The 18,331-nt window shown below is 39.2% G+C and overlaps 1 long non-coding RNA gene across 1 annotated transcript; it reads left to right on the plus strand.

Moving 5' to 3' along the window:
* The first annotated feature begins 348 nt into the window (after positions 1-348).
* On the plus strand, positions 349-16,126 carry LOC127637932 (uncharacterized). Its single transcript, XR_007969814.1, has 3 exons — positions 349-407; positions 507-590; positions 16,031-16,126. It is a non-coding gene; the product is annotated as an uncharacterized LOC127637932 (long non-coding RNA).
* The last annotated feature ends 2,205 nt before the right edge of the window (positions 16,127-18,331 follow it).

Below are 18,331 nucleotides of genomic sequence, written 5' to 3' on the forward strand. Positions count from 1 at the left end.
TGCGGCAAAGTGACTCAAAATGATGGAGCATGTCATAAGTATTTTCAGAGCATTAATGACCATGTTTCCTGTGTTTCTGTCTGCTATGCACACCACAAGGGTCCAAACAAATATAAACCAGCTAATCACCCATCCTTGCTGTTAACCAGCAAACTTGTGCTCCTGTAGTGTATTTTTACATCTCCAGAATAAGATGTGGCTTTCTCAGAATTTTCACATGTTGCGGTATACTAGCTTAGAACATAATGTGTTATGAAATGTTAACAGACAGCCCACCAACACATTCATTGTTGGGTTTGAGTAGGGGACTGAAAGAGCACTACAGCTAGTTTAGCTACTGTATCATATCTTTGCGTCAATCTCAATAACTCTCTTAAGTCATGGAGACAATATCAGTGAAAAATTTGGTACTGTATCTGCCTGAGTTACTAATAAGATGTATATTGAACTGTTAAATTGTTGGTGTTTGATTAGTTATCAGAATGGTCTGTTTTTCATCTCTGAAGCCTGTAGATCTGTGCAGCCCAACTAGAACGCTGGTGACTTCTGAAGAAATTATTCTACATGATAGCAAACACTTTTCTTTCAAGGTAAGAGATCCCATTATGAATGTTGTTTGTTTTAAGGGGTGGCAGCGGTTTGATATTTCTTATAAGTCATTTTATATAACAGTGTGTATACTACAACAAAGTTGCTTTTGCTGAAATGCAATTTTGTATTTTTTATTATTTTTTTAAACATGGTCATTCCTATTCCTTGGATAATTATGTTAAAAGATTAGATTACTGATGATAAATGAATGATCAGTCTGGCACCAAAAACATCAAAAGATTTGAAACAGTAAAACTGATATTATAAAACCGTAAGGTAATACTGACTTTGATATACATCAGTTGAATTCTTTATTCAACTTTAATTGAGACCTAATTGGGAAGGCATACAACCTGAGCAGTACGAGTACAGGCAGCTGTATGTGTATGCAACAACCATGTAGCTAAAGAGCACCGGAGAGTTGAATCTGATCGGTAAGAATACCATCTGATTTGAAATCACACCCTCACCTTTCACATTTTCTTCATAAGGTTTACACTTTAGTAATATTGGCTTCACAGACTCTTCATTTTGTTGTAATATTGGATATGCTTATTTAAAATGTCACTATCCTTGTGCTTCTTGAATAATCAGTCAAACTAATATTTTTTCTATTATTCGGATTAAATCATTATCCGTTTTTAAGTCATTATTTGTGCCATTCCAAATACGTAATTCGGCTTTGGGCACATTCTAAATACATTGATTGAATAGGATGCGATTAAACATGCATACCTAAACTGCGCTGGTTCATATTTTGGGAAGCAGTGTGACTGAACTATGCCAGAAAAGCTTAAATATATACAGTATGATCCAGATCTGTGCACCAACTGATGACTGCTGAATGTTGTTGCATGCATTGTTGAGTGTTGTTAAAATCTCATTGCTGAATGCTGTTGCACAGAGCGTTGTTAATCTAACCACTGTGGTTACACAGAGAGCTTTGATGATAAGACGATGATAATCATAATCAGACAGAGGGCAAAATAAAAAGTATTATCATGATGGATCATGATGGATGAATTGAATAGCCCTGATAAAAAAAATATCCCCATAAGCACCACAGCAAGCGTTATATAGTGCACAACAGAATATTTAACCAACCAAGTGGTGTAACTACCGGCAGTGCAGGGTGAGCACTGGGGCCCGGGAATAGATGGAGGCCTGAAAGCAGAGGCAGACTGGCCATCGGGAGAACCAGGAAAGCAGGGTCAGCCATGAAACGGGCCCGCAGTATGCCACAGTGGGCTGTGATGGGATGAAGTGGGCCTCGATATGCATAAAGGGCAGTGTTGTATAAAGAATCCATTTGTCATACTTGAGTAAAAGTAAAGATATCTTCATGGAAATTGACTCAATTAAAAGTTAAATTAGCTCATGAGAAAATGACTTAGTAAAAGTATTAAAGGAACTGATATTAAATTTACTTAAGTTTCAGAAGTGCATTGTATAAATAACAGAACAGTTCATTAAACCCATGGTAACTTATTTGATTAGTGGTGCTCATCATTTATTCACCCTCATGCCATACCAGATGTGTATGACTTTCTTTCATCTGCAGAACACATACAATGATTTTTAGAAGACTATTTCAGCTCTATAGGTCAATTCAATGCAATTTAAAGGTAGCCAAACATTTCAAGCAACAAAAAGCAAATCAAGGAAGCATAAAGTTATCCATAGTACTTAAATCCATGTCCTCTGAAGTGATTCAGCTGGTTTAGGGTGAGAACAAACCAAATTGTAAACCATGTTGCAATCTCTAGGCACAATCATGATTTCAAGCTTGATTTCACTTTCTGCTCTACGCATACCCTATATGGTGCAATAGGAAGTGCAAACAAGCTTGAAAATCTGATCGCCAAGGGGACTGTTAAAGGAGTTATATTTTGACAATATCCTTCTGAAAATCCTTTTTTGTATGTGTTCTGCAGAAGAAAAAAATTAATCCCTTCATGAAATCCCTATCCCTTTAATGGCACATTCAAGTCACATCAGAATGATCATATTTATGGGATGAGTGTAATTGAACACCACAGTCCATAAAAACACTGGAACATTGAAGGAAGGAGTTTCGTCATATTAGTGACCAGAACAGAGACTTGTGGGGTGGGATCTTTTCATTTGGGCCAATAAGCAACTACCCAGCAACCACCCAGAACACCCTGCAACTGTATAGAAACATGCTGAAACAACTTAACAGCAGCATAGCAACAACCTGACAACCACCTAGAACACCCTGAAATAGCATGCCCTAGCAAACATCCAGATAACCCTAGTTACCACATACTGTAGCATAAATGTGCTACACAGCAAATATAACACTTTAGCAACCACCAGAAAACAAGTTTTGCTTAGGCAAAGACCATTCACATCTTCATGAAATATAAAAACAAATATTGTTGTAAATATTCATGAGTGCTGGTAATTATTCATACACATCATACCTTGTTTAAATGTAAAATGTAAACACGTGTGATTACATTTTATATGAACAGGTCTCTTGGAAGGATGGGAGACTGATCACACATAACTTAATTATTTAACAGCTTTCATAATGTTTAAACCTAAACGTATTAAATTAATTAGTATTTTTTTTATTATTATTATAATAATAATAATATTCTCAAACTCACATGAGCAGTTTCTTGTCTTCGCCAGTGGAGACAGACAGCAGAACACGTAATCTGGATTCCTTTAAAATCTTTTTGCTTAATTCAAAGGAATCAAATTGATAAGATTCAACTCAAATGATTCTTTCATTGAATCACACATCACTTTCGCCGATCTGCATGCATTTTTGCACATACAGCTGTTATTTTACGCGGTGTTCAGTTGCAAAAGTAACGAAAGTGTCTGGAGAAATTTATCGGAGTAAAAGTATACATTTTCTCTTCAAAATGTAGTGAAGTGAAAGTAAAAGTCCAAATAAATATTTATACTCAAGTAAAGTACAAATATACAAAATATATATTTTTAATATATAAAATACTGTACTTAAATACAGTAACAAAGAATTTTAACTTCGTTACTATACACCTCTGACAAGGGGATCAAGAGATGCTTTTCATTTGAGTCCAGCCTGTTCGTGGTGAGTGACAAAAATAATGTGCTAAAAGCAGTATTCTTGTCAGATAACATGAGAGTGGTATTATAAGCAGCTTTTCATATGCAACTTGTATTCATGCAAAGGAAAGACAGCTAAGGCAATGAATAAATGGAGGACTTACATAGTATTGCTCTGATTAGGATGAGCAGCTGAATTGTATTGGTAGATATCATGATCAGTTGAGCATCAGCTGATTGCGAGCTTGACTCACGTAACCTGCCTGAACTGATGATCTTGAAATTGAGATTTTGTTTTATACACATGAATGAAAATTGTATAGAGTTAATAAATATTATGTTATGGCTGAGTCAACATTTTTTTTGTCAGTGTACTTGTAGTTGACACTGCACCTTAACAGGGATATATGTATATATATGTAAATAAAATAGAAATGTACATAAAAAAATCTCCATGTTTAATGATGGTGCATCACGGTATGAGATGCCACCAGCCTGAATCTTGCCGTGACACTAAACCTGCATGGTTGTTTTCCTACTATGTGTGTTTGTGTCTTTGTGAATGTCTTTATGTACTTAGTGAAAGTTCCAGGTATGCAGGATAGCCGGATTTTTTTGACATTCCGTAAAGAATAGAGTGCAATAAAGAGAGAGAGAGAAAGAGAGAGAGAGAGAAATTGCTACAAAAAGACAGTTTTTTAATATACAATGCATGGCACATAGGTTTTGACCTTGCTGTATCTGCTGAGACACTCCCAAAATGTCCTCCACATCCATCTATTACATTCCAGCACAACAGTGTTTTTAAAAATAATAACAATCTCTCAGTTTGATATGTGTTTCTGTTGTCTCTACGTCTGCGTCTGCTGCCAGTCATTATGTGACTGTAAAAGTGACAGATGTCTCTTCCTCTGTTTTATGTTCAGCTGTTTTGGAAACTTCATTAATCAGCAGCTTTCCGAGTTCTTCTGCTGTAAGCATCCTTTTATTTTGTTGACTTGACAATGAGTTACTGTAGGAACTGTTTTCCCTTTTCCATATTGAGTTGGAAATCCCACTCATGTTTTGTTATCACCCACACACAAACTTCTGCTGCAATAGCAAGGCCCACTCTGCCTCTGTTTGCAACAAACCACAGAGTGTCAGTGTGCATCATGCAAAAGGAAGGTGTGTAAACCACAAACACAACACTTCAGACATAATGTGATCAGTTAAAAGACAGAAAACTCAATGTGTACATTGGGACAGAAATATAATAAACAGTAAGTTTAGGGTGTTTGTTAGTTTGTCGTATTTATAGTTTGCTTTATATAAAACACTGGAAGTCTATGGTATTTCCCCGAATGTGTGTGTGTGTGTGTGTGTGTGTGTGTGGGGGGGTAATTACAAACTGGTAATTACAAGGGTATTATGCTATAAATGTGGTTTATGAGGACATTTCTAGTGTCCCCATAATTTTAATCACTTAAAAAACATACCAAACAATGTTTTATTGAAAATGTAAACATGCAGAACGTTTCTTGTGTGGATTATGGGTAGGGTTAGGGTATAGAATCTATAGTTTGCACAGTATGAAAATCATTATGTCTATGGAGAGTCCTCCTAATGATAGCTGCACCAACATGTGTGTGTGTGTTTTCACACTTGAGTCTTGTTTCCTTTAACAGGAAGTGAGTGCCCAGTGTAAATCACCTCATACTGTTGGGAATATTTTAAATTAAATTAAACACTTGTTAACTTTTAGTATAGAGAGAGCATAAAAGTGAGAAATAAAGAGATGGAGAGCAATAGTATGCATGTTTATGCTGTAATATATAAATAACGATGCTAGGATGTTACTGATGGTTGCAAATGTGTTGCTAGAGTATGTGGTTGCTTCTGAGTGGCTGTTGACTGTTGAGCTATGTGTGGTGGTGTGAGCAAGAGACAGACACAGTGGGTGTGGTATCAGGCCTCAGGGTTTTTTTTAAATAACAATTCAATGACAATAAAATAATACATAATTAAACTGACAAAAGGGGGGAAACAAAATGTCCAACATAAAAGGGATTGTGGCACCCTTGCAGTGAAATGGTGCTATAATCCATTCCACCTATGTATAAATGTGGACGAATGGATGATTCAGTTTTCAGAGTTGTCAAGAGCCCCCTGCAGGAAGGAAATTCTCATAGGACACAGCCAGTGGCTTGATTGAGGGCAGTGGGCCAAAAGTAAACGTTGCATATATCAAACTGTATTATTTTAAAATTAAATATTAATACTGCAAAACACACAGAACTCTAAATTAAAATCATCAACTGTTCTATACTTGCACTATGCACATAATTGATTTCAATATAATTTGTATTGATGTTGTGTCTTTTTATCATTTGTGAGTCACTTTGGATAAAATGTCTGCTAAATGACTAAGTGTATGCTTCACTTAAAACATGGTTACTGTCTCAACAGTACAACGAATTAAGAACAACGCATCTCCTCACATTGAACACAAGTTTTGTGGAGTTTTGGAGAGACGAAGATACAATGGCATGACGTAATACTATAGAGTAGGATATTGTTTTGTTTTGTGACAAAGAAAATATTAAAGACATTTCTTATTATAGACCTAATATACACATTGTCCTGGATTTCACTCAGTATTACCATTTATTGGTACTGCCAAATGTATTAGGATTACTTAATTAATCAATGCTATAAAATGTTTTTGCGTAGTTAATACATTTAGCCTACTTACATTTATTTGACATTAAATCTGTTTTCCTTCTTTTCTTAAGTGGCGATGGAATAAGGCTGAATGCATTACATTATGAAAGGAAATAAAATCTACATTGCACTTTCACAAATTGCAAGGCCTATTAATATCTTTGACTCCAAAATATCATTATGATTAAGAATTGTATCTTACGGTTATTAAAAAACTTGCAGCTATCTGTATTTAGGCAGATAGCAGCAAGTAAACGAGATATCCTCACGCTTGACACATGCATTACAGTATGATGCACACAGCCCAAAACGGGTTTTAATCAGAATAAGAAGATGAAATATGAAGAAGTAATTTACTGCAATACAATTTTCTGTCTAGCTGGAAGGGCAGAAAATAGATTTTTAAGAGTACTGGTCTGTTCACTTATATTGCTTGTTGTGTTGTGCAGTGTTTGGAGTGAATGGAACCACTGTTTATATTGAAATGCACCCTCACCTGACTTTATCAAGCATGCTTCATGGATGCGCCTCAGTAGTCTCGTTCATGCGGATATGAATTGCTGCACAATGTATAGTGCGTGCTCAAGACATATTTAATTTCGGATGACTATACGCACTGTTCCACAAGTCCACCTAATTACCTGTAATTATTTGACACTGATTTATTTCCCACTCCGTTTTAAACCAACTAGGTTCTGTCTGGCAGTATTGAATGCCCACCTCCGACTTTGGAGCTGGCCAATCATTGTGAAGATTTTGGGGTGGCACCTGGAATGGCCAATGGAGCGAATTTTCAGACAGCACATATTTAAAGGTCATTGAAGTACGCATACGCATTTAATTTTTTTTTATCACTTATACTCTTTACTTTTCAAATAAGCTATTGATTTTGTAATGCAAAAATAAAACAAAACATAAAAAAAAAGAGCTGCATCAATGCCATATTTTTATAATTTTGTTCACCTCTTGTCATCTACTGTATAGCAAGGCGGGCCAAATCATAGGTCATCTCAGCCAACTTTGGCCGCTGTTACGATCCCTGGTTGTCTGCCCCGTGTTTTCCGTGTCACCATCACCATGTTCCATTCTGTCATTGTGCGCACCTGATTCTCGTTTGTATCCTCATGTGTCTGTGTATTTAAACCCTGCCTGTTCCTCCATTACCTTGTCGTTCGTTGCCTCAACTGTTGTGATTCGCTGATGTTCCCACTGTTTTGATGTTCCCATGTTCTGATGTTCGCTCCCATGCCCATGAACATCTTCCCGTGTTCATTCCCGAGTTGTCCTGGGCATCAATTTTCCATGAATTACATTTAGAACAACCACCTTTCACTATGGCATTCAGAATTTCACTTTCTTCAAGTGTACTGTCTAACAGAGATTTTTCTTCTGATAAACAAGGGATGCGAAGCTCCCTTAAAAAATTTTACTGATCATCAGTAAACTCAGAAGATTCAGATTTGTATAAAGAGGAAAAAACGATACTAAAGTGCTAACAATTGCTGAGATCTACGTCACCATTTGGAGTTTGGATACTGTTAATAGTTTTTTCTACATCTACAGTATTTTTTTTATCTGCCCTGCTGAACTTCCCAGCTTTTTCCACTGTATTCATAGAATGATTGTTTCAATCTTAGTCTATTTTCAGTGTTGGCTGTAAAAAAAAACATTATATTGAACTTTAAGCGTTAAACGTTTTTGATGTGTCACATTCTAAGTGTCTAAATGAGCCTCTCCCTCCCTGCATGCTTGATTTTCTTCTCTAAAGATTGTAGTCCTAAATTAAACTTCTTAGTCATTATACTAGTGTAGCTAAATATTAATAATTATAATAAATAATTTTGCATTAGAATAAATGTCTATATGTTCTAATAAAATAGGAATCTGTATCCACTTCGCATTCAAACACCACCTTCAAATTTCTTTTGATTTATTTGGGGATTTGTAAATAAGACAGGCCCGTGGTCTGAGATAGATCCATAGAACAGACCTCTATGCTGGGAAAAAGATAATTAAAGAAAAAACATAGTCAATGCTAGAGTGGACCTTTGTCACTGTAGAGCAGTATGACTATTCTCTATTGTTAGGGTATCATCTCCTCCAAGGGTAACACAAATTAAGCCATTTCATAAAGCAGTTTTTTCCTGCTTTGTGCATGAGTGGAGTGCGAGCCGGAAGATTGGTCAAACTTTGTACAGTTTGCTTCTGTCTAAATAAATCCCCTTCAAAGACATTCTCACATCTCTTGCAATGCATCCACGGGCTTGTGGTAGACAAATGCAAATTTTCATCACATCATTACACATACAATGCATCCTTGGGAGACAAACACAGGTGTTCATAATTTTGAGCATGTAAGGTTTTGGTGGTAAATCCAAAGAGATGAATACTTTAATAACACAGCAAAGCTAATGTCTCGAGTTGTTGCCTAGTTACAGTGGTAAACAGCTGCCGTTTGTACTCATGCTGATGTCGGAACGCGGTTCAGACCAAAATAATATAATGTGAACAGAGACAAGTGGGGGCAGGGAGAGGGGTGAGGAAACCAACCCAGGTGTGGTCCAAGCAATCAAACAAAGTGCGAAAGCACCCTTAGAGACAACGACGTGCCGCTAATACCCACCCATTTTAGGATTCACAGAATGTGTTTGTACGGATTAAATGTAAAATTTGTAAGGTTTTCAGTTGAACTTTTATCAAACAATGTTGTGGTTCTGTTTTTTTTTTGTTACAAATGTGCAATTATATGATTTCGGTAAGGCTAAATGTTTGTGCATGGATGTTATCTTTCAAGTCATGGAAAAGTCCTGGAAACTCATTGGTTGAGCAAACAACCCAGTAATCAAAAGATGTGCAAGCAAATGTCAAATGCTTCCCTGTGCACTAACTCCCAGAACTCGTCAGCGCGTGACCCTCCCTCCGACAGATGCAACAAACAGCCTCACCGATCTTACTACTACAAGGAGTGGTTTGTTGTCACTCATACTGTATTTACTCCTAATCACATTCTTCACTTTAGTAAATAGCCCAGCGTTGACATCAGAATATGAACATCCCTGTGGTGATGTGGCCGAGCAACGTCTGTGGAGAGCGAGGCTGGGCGAGGAAGAGCGGTAAGGTTGGACACCTGCCAGCATCCATCAAGCATCAGACTCTGCTCGAGCTGCATATGGAACAGGATCAGCGGTTCCAGGCACTCTTCCAGGCTCAAGCGGAGGACCGGTAGGTGCTACGGAGATTGGCACACAAGGAGAGGTCTTCAGCCGTGACCCTGGACCCATCTATGGCCGTACCGCATGTCAAGCTGAAGAAGTTGGGATCTCAGGATGACCCGGAGACATTCCTCGAGCTCTTTTAGCAGACGGCTGGAGGAACTGTCACAGCACTCAGTGGGTAGCCCACCTCCTGCTGCTGTTGTCGAGGGAAGCCCAACAGCTAGATGCGTCGAACCTCCTGGTGTACAAAGACCTGAAGAAAGCCATCATGCAATGGGTCGGCTGAAGCCCAGAGCAACATCGCCAATGTCTGCAGTCGCTCGACCGTTCAGTGACACCTGCCTAAGGTGGCTGCTGTCTGAAGATCATGATGACACAGAGGAGATACTCGATCTGGTGGTACTGGAGCAGTTCATCACCTGGCTACTGAAAGGGCCTCATTGGATGGAGTGGTCCAGCTGGCACAGGACCATATGGCAGCGTATTTCGGGGCGTAAACCTTCTTCTTCTTTTTCTCTCTCCCTCTCTCTCCTCCCTCCCACTCTCTTTCCCCTCATTCTGTTCCTATTCCCCTGAAACAGGGAATTCTGATCCCAAAACTGGTTCCTCGGTCCTGTAGGCCGTTCAACCCGCCAGTTTTCCCCAACCCTCTCTGCTCTCCCTCACAGGCAAGTGAATCCGCTGCCACGAGTCTGTGCCGGACTGTTAGAGCTGCAGGGAACCTGGAAATATCCAGGACTGAGGCCCCGCGATGGAGTTGGAGACATTGGTCCAGATCCCAGACATGCCACAGGCCGCCCTCCAATCGAGCAAGTGCATACTCGATACCTGTGGGTATTAAGGGGGGTACATACCAAGCCTTGGTGGTTCAAGTTGTAATACAACCTCCATTCACCAAGTCTTTGGACACAAGTTGGCGGGTGAAGGTAAGGTGTGTGCATGGAGATGTACAAAATTACCCTTTAGTGATGGTTATTATTACATTTCGGGGACAAAAGCATAGTGTCGAGGCTGCGGTTAGTCCCCGCCTTTTCCATCCACTAATCTTGGGTACAAATTGGTTGGCATTTACTACTTTATTAACGGGAATATGTGTGAATGGGTCCTGCAACAAAGTGTATCTGTCTGATAGGCTGGCTGGGGAGGCAGAGCCAGGGCAATCTATGTCAGCTCAACATCAGGAGGATGTAAGGGAGGGGGAAGACTCAGCTTCCCCAGCCCTTAGAGGATTCCCTGCAGGGGATTTGCCTTTGGAGCAGACATGAGACAAGACCCTTAGGCACACCTTTGACCAAGGAGGGACCTTTAAACAGTAAAAATGAAATTCAGTACGTTCTTGACCTGAGAGCAAAACTGCACAAACTGGGACAATTAACACAGGAGAATTTTAGAACTCCAGGCTCAAGAACGTCAAAGCTGGCTGTATAATAGGAGTACTCAACTGCGGGAGATACACCAGTAGAAAAATTCCATGTATTTCTCCCCACATCAATCTCTAAATTACTCGCCAATTAGCAAAAAAATCGATTATGAGGTGAAACAAACAGATAAGAGGCAGAGCACGTCAGATTTACCACCTCAACCTCCTAAAACCATGGAGAGAGCCCGTCCCCTTGACTTTGGAGACGGTGGTTCTGGAGAGGGACGAGCTCAGATCAGAGGTGAATTTAAAAGCCACTGAGTCACTTGTGGAGACCAACTCTCACCATCCGAAGTCATGGATGTTAATTCTCCAACTTTTTATCACCTCTTCCTGGTCGTGAATCTCATGGAGCAACATATCGAAACGACCCCGGGGAAGTGGTACATAGTCATCCCTACCGATTCCCCGAGCACAATAAAGAAGTGGTTTGGGAAGAATTAAGGCCATGTTGGATATGGGGTAATAGAAGTATCCCACAGTGACAGAGCCAGCCCAGTGTTTCTGATTCCTCGGTGGATTATAGAAAAGTCAATGCTGTGTCTAAGTTTGATGCGTGCCCAATGCCTCAGACACTGGATTTGACGAAGGGATATTGGCAGATCCCCTTAACTCCCATATCCTGTGAAAAGATGGCATTTTCCACACCGTCAATTATACCAATTCGTGACGCTTCCTTTCGGAGCCGTCGAAGGCTCAGGAGGTGGAGCCGTGGGAGGCAGAGCCATGGAAGACTCTGGAGGCAGACCCGAGGGAGGCTCAGGAGGTGGAGCCGGGGGAGGCTCAGGAGGCGGAGCTGAGGGAGGCTCAGGAGGCGACATCGTAGAAGGCACAGGAGGCGGAGCTGTGGAAGGTGGAACCATGGGAGGCTCTGGAGGCAGAGCCGAGGGAGGCTCGAGAGGCGGAGCCCTGGGAGGCTCGAGAGGCGGAGCCCTGGAAGGCTCAAGAGGCGGAGCCCTGGGAGGCTCGAGATGCGCCGACTCTGGGATGGTCGAGGCTACTGGCGCTGACTCTGGGATGGTCGAGGCTACAGGCGCTGGCTCTGGGACGGTTGAGGCTACAGGCGCTGGTTCTGGGACGGTCGAGGCTACAGGCACTGGCTCATTTGTTGACTGTGGCATGCGTGAGCTCTGGTTCACAGAACAACGATCGACACGGGAATGGAGGAACAGCGGGGTTTAAATACACAGAGACATGATGATAACAAAACGACAATCAGGTGAGAACAATGACACAGTGATGAGGGTCGGGAATCATGGTAATTGGATTCCATGACGTCGACACGAGAAACACGGGGCAGACAACCAAGGATCGTAACACTACGTTTCAGCAGCTCATGGACAGAATCCTCAGACTGCTTACGCTGCTGCCTACATAGATGGTATCATAAATTTCAATCATTATTGGCAGCAGCACCTGCGGCATCTGAGGGCTGTCCTGAGGTCGCTGAGATGGGCAGGGCTCACAGTAAACTTAAAGAAGTGTGCAATTGGGCAGGTGGAAGTATGGTATCTGGGATTCTACTTGGGTCATGAGCGGGTGTGGCCCCAAATTAATAAGACAGCATCGATTCCAGCCTACCCAAGACCTAAGACCTAAAGTGAGGTGAGACAGTTCCTGGGGCTGGCTGGCTATTATCATAGGTTTGTGCCTAACTGTTCGACTGTCACCAGCCTGCTGACTGATTTGACTAAAAAGGGGGCACCAGATCCACTCCCATTCACGCAGGTGAAGGCTGCACTTTGTGGTGGGCTTTTATTGCACTCTCCTGACTTAATTCACTTCACAGTTGAGGATTGTTTGGCCATCAAGTAGGCGGTTCTCACCCTCCGGTACTATCTGTTGGGGCATGCTTTCACTATCTGTTCAGACCACGCCCAGCTCCAGTGGCTCCATTGCATGAAGGATACCAATGTGTGGATAACCCGTTAGAGTTATCATGTTGTCCAGGCTTCTATTTCGTTGCCCATTGTCAATTTGTCACCTAAATATGATACAGATACCTTATGTACAATTTTTACTGATTTGATGATCTAGTGAGGCTGTTATAGATAAATTATGTGCCGAGTGCAGGCGGAGCAGAGATAAACCTGTGTGGAGATTGTATAGTAACAAAGTACAAATACTTTGTTACTGTACAAAAGTACAGTTTTTTAATATTTGTACTTTATTGAGTATAAATATTTCTTTGGACTTTTACCTTCACTTTACTACATTTTGAATAGAAAATTGATAATTTTACGCCAATAAATTTCTTGACCATTTCGTAACTTTTGCGACTGAACACAGCAAAGAAAATACAATAAATAACAGCAGTATGTGCAAAAATGCATGCATATCAGAGATAGTGATGTGTGAGTCGTTGAACGAATCATTTGAGTCGAATCTTTTAAATTTGATTCATTTGGACTGAAAAATAATTCTAAAAGCAGTCTGAATGTTTCATTTTGAGAATCACGAATCTGAATCAAAATCACAAGTGAAGCGTATGTTCCGTCGTCTGTCTCCACTGGGGAAGAAAAACTTTTCTCGACTAATTAAATTTATAGGTTTAGGCTTAAATATTATGAAAGTAATAATACGTTATGTGCGATCAGTCTCCTGCCTTTCCAGGAGACCTGTTTATATAAAAGTCAATCACATGTGTTTACATTTTACATTTAACAAGATACATTGTGTATGAATACATCAGATACATCAGTCATGAAAATGTCCAACAATATATATTTTTATATTTTATGAAGATGTGAATGGTCTTTGCCAAAACAAAATTAGTTTTCTGGTGGTTGCTAAATTGTTATATTTGCTTTGCAGCACATTTATGCTACAGTAAGTGGTAACTAGGGTTTTCTGGATGGTTGGTAGGGCATGCTATGCTTATTGTTATCAAGGCGATCTCGGTTGTGTGTTTTGGCATTGTTACAGTATGTGGTTGCCAGGTTGTTACTATGCTGTTGCTAAATTGCTTTCTGTGTTTTTTGCACATTGCTTTGCAGTTGACAGGGTGTTATAGGTGGTTGTCAGGTTGTTGCTATGCTGTTAAGTTGTTTTAATTGTGTTTCAGCACATTGCAATGCAGTTGCCAGGGTGTTCTGGGTGGTTGCTTATTGGCCCCATAATCCCATAAATGTGTGTTTTGTCATTGCTACAGTATGTGGTGGCTAGGTTGTTACTATGCTGTTGCTAAGTTGTTTTCTGTGTTTTTTTGCACATTGCTTTGCAGTTGACAGGGTGTTCTAGGTTGTTGTCAGGTTGTTTCTAAGCTGTTAAGATGTTTTAATTGTGTTTCAGCTCATCGCAATGCAGTTGCCAGTATGTTCTGGGTGGTTGCTTATTGGCCCCATAATACCATAAATATGATCACTCTGATTTTACTTGAATGCGCCAAAAAGGGATAATTTTCTCACCCTCGTTTGATCCAAGATGTGTTTGAGTTAAATGTTTTTTTCTGCAGAACACAAACAAAAAAGGTTTTCAGAAGAATATTGCTGTTATGAAGGTCAATTCAATGTGATAGGAATGGCCAGACCTTTAAAGCTCCAAAAAGCACATAAATGCAGCATAAGAGTAATCCATAAGACTCCAGTGGTTTCATCAATGTCTTCTTCTGAACGGATCAAATAGTGTTTTGGGTGAGAATAGACAAAAATATAATTACTTTTTCGACTATAAATTTTGACATCAACAGTGTTCTTGGCGATCAGGATTTCAAGTTTGATTAAACGTCCTATAGCACCACCTAGGGCTCTGCGCATGCGAAAAGCACTAGAAAGTGAAATCAAGCTTGAAATCATGATCGTGCCTAGAGATTGCAATGGCAAGATATACTGTGAAAATGAGTTACAGTTTGGTTTGTTTTCACCCAAAACCAACTGAATCGCTTCAGAAGACATGGATTGAACCACTGTAGTAGTAAGGATAACTTCATACGCCCTTAATGTGCTTTTTGTAGTCTGCGATATCTGGCCACCATTCACTTGCATTGACTTATAGAGCTGAAATATTCTTCTATAATCTTTGTGTGTGTTCTGCAGATGAAAAAAAGTCATACACAAATGGGATGGCATGAGAATGATGAGCAACAGCAATCAAATAAGTTGTCATGGCTTTAATTAACTGTTCCGTAATTTATACAATTTACATGTACTTTTGATACTCAAGTAAATGTAATATCAGTTACTTTAATACATTTACTGAAGTAGTTTTCTCATGAGCTACTTTAACTTTTAAGTCAATTTCCATGAAGGTAACTTTACTTTTACTCAAGTATGACAAATGGATACTTTATACAACACTGCCTGTGTGTTCAGCCCTTCGCCATTTTGAAATCATAAAATGTACACTTTTCAATAAAATGTATTTTCCACTCCTGCTTTCATTTGCCTATAATAGCGAGATAAAATAAATCAAAAGAAAATTGTGTCTGGCATTTATTGTGAATGAAGCTCAATCTGTAAGAAAGCCTAATTTTAATAGAAACTCTAACAGTACGCATCTAAAATTGCATACTGTTAGAGTATTTACTGTATTTAACACCTATTATTTTAGGTATGCACACGAGTGGTATAGATAGATTCTGGACACACTTCATCTGGGGATGTGGGTATTGTCCCATGATCAGAATATTTGATGTAATTACAACAACAACCGCGAAAATAATCTACCCTTGTATTGTTAAACAAGCAACATTTTATTACAATGAACAACTTTCTTTGCATATATAATAGCACTTACATTTGAAAAGAGCCGCCACAATCGGTTCAGCATTGTTCATGTAACATCTCAAAAAACTTGTTTTAGGGTTCCATGGCCCTTTAAAGCAAGTCTACTCACTTGAGCTTCAAGCATTTATTATCTATTTATGCTAATAAAGCTATTATCTACTTGATCTGGAAAGATACAAATCTCCAAACATATTTGTCAAGATTATATTTAAATAACATGACAATTCAGCAATACAATTGGAAAAATATGGTATAATTAATTTCGGTTCTTTAGTTCAAATCTGTCCCTTTCCCTTTATCTGTTTTTACAGGTGACAATCTTTATCTACACAGATCTGATGTTGGTTACCAGAGAGGATGACCCGGGTCACTGTAACGTTCTGCAAAACCCTCTATACCTCAGACAGCTGCGACTGCAAGAGGGTAAGTTGGAAACTCACAAATGCACACAGAAGCACAAACACACAAACACAAGAAAATACACAAAAAAGCTGCACGATTATTGTTACACATGCACCTATATTGGAATGCTGAAGCATATTCTGACCAACATCTATAGGTGCACTATTGAGAGCATTCTGATGCTGCATCACAGCCTGGTATGGGAGCTGCTCCACCTATAACAGCAAAACACATCAAGTAACATCTAATTTTACAAATCTGTTGCTATGAGGATGTAATGTCTACAAACACTAAAACCCTAAAATAACTGTAAAAAGTATGTTTTAAACAACTTTTAAATAATAAATATATTTTAATAAAAGAATGAAGAGTGCTTTTATAAAATAATAAGCTTCACATTTCTGCCTTTTAAACCCTCCAAAAATTGGCCACATTCACTTCTATTGTAAGTGACTCACTGTAACTTGGGTATTTGCTTTTTAAAGAAAAGGAAAATTTATTCAAAATATTTTTTTTGTGGTAATCAACATTGATGGAATTCTAAGTTTAAAAAATATAATAGTTTTACTATGGTCGAAAAAACAAGGTATTAACATGGACCATGGGCTCTATTTTCATGAGTACTCAAAGTGCAGCGCTATGTCAGAGATTATTTAGCTGAGATGGGCCACATCTATTAAAATGAACAGGATTAATTAATCTCTAGTGACTTTCTTTGCATATATAGAATATCTAGTGCCCAACAGTCAACGGATGTAGAAAGGAAGTACCGCCTTATAGGTAAAACCTTTTAGAAACAGGCATTCCCTGTCAATCAACTCAAGAACGGTAATGCGCAGGGGGCCTGTGTAGTGCAGCGGGCCTGGGTAGCTAAGTGAGTATTTTAGCAGACTACCACCACTGGAGTTGCGAGTTCGAATCTAGGGCAAGCTGATTGATTCCAGCCAAGTCTTCTAAGCAACCAAATTGGCGCGGTTGCTAGGGAGGGTAGAGTCACATGGGGTAACCTCCTCGTGGTCCTATAACTCTAGGCGGGGCGCATGGTGAGTTGTGCGTGGATGCTGCAGAGAATAGCGTGGGCCTCCAAACGCACTACGTCTCTGCGGTAATGCACTTAACAAGCCACGAGATAAGATGCATGGATTAACGGTCTCAGACACGGAGGCAACTAAGATTGTCCCTGCGCCACCACGAGGACTTAGAGTGCATTGAGAATTGGGCATTCCAAATTGGGGAGAAAAGAGAGAGAAAAAAAAAAGATTGCACATGCACCTTAGCTATACAAGCTGGGAAAATTTCATTTTTTCCAACCGTTTGTCGCACATTGTATATTTAGATTTCATTTCCATCATGAAAATGTCCATGCTAATTGCATAATTTGAAAAAACCTACAATTTGCAAGAAAATCGGTGTTTGTCTACTGTGGACACTCCTGACAAAACATTATCAAAAGAATTTTGATTTGTCAAAGCGTTATGAAGATATAAGCCAACAAATTGGTCATCCGTCATCCATTTTGAATGTATTGACCAATATCTACCAATCGAAAAGGCCAAATGTTACGAAACTTGATACACATTTACAATAGCACATTTTGAGTCTACATGCAAAATTGTGAAAATCTTCGCTTATAGGGGGTGCTACAACTAAAAAATGCTCATAAATCCGCAGTTGTATTATCAATGAAGTTGAAAATTGGTATCCATCTTGTAGGGGCCAAAATGCAATTTTCTACAATAGGACTCGTGGCCACCAGCAGCCAATCGAATTTCAGCAAAACGGCTGTATGTAAATTGGTGGGTAAATTATTGTATATCATCCAATGTCACCTGCTATTGTGAACTACATCTAGGACTCCCTAGGTCAATAATTATCAAAGAAAAGTTGAACTTTAGTTATTTATTTTGTTATTTAGAGGTTGCATTTATCATGGGGTTTGACCAAGTGTATGGTCAAATAAAAAAATATTTGAACTTCTAAAAAGATTTTTGGAGATTAGGGGCTTTGTGGCTTTATAACAGTTAAAAACGTAAAACTTTTTTTTTTTAAACACCATAACAAATTAATTGTAAATACGAATTGTAGCATTTTGGGGGAATACAAACTGCAGATGAAAGAACACAGCAATGAAGGGGTTAAGCTCTAAAACATCAAGACTGCAAAATACACACACAGAAACACTTATGCACAAACATATGATCAATAATGAT

The sequence above is a fragment of the Xyrauchen texanus genome, chromosome 4 (genome assembly GCF_025860055.1).
Source record: "Xyrauchen texanus isolate HMW12.3.18 chromosome 4, RBS_HiC_50CHRs, whole genome shotgun sequence".
In the NCBI taxonomy this organism is placed as follows: Eukaryota; Metazoa; Chordata; class Actinopteri; order Cypriniformes; family Catostomidae; genus Xyrauchen; species Xyrauchen texanus.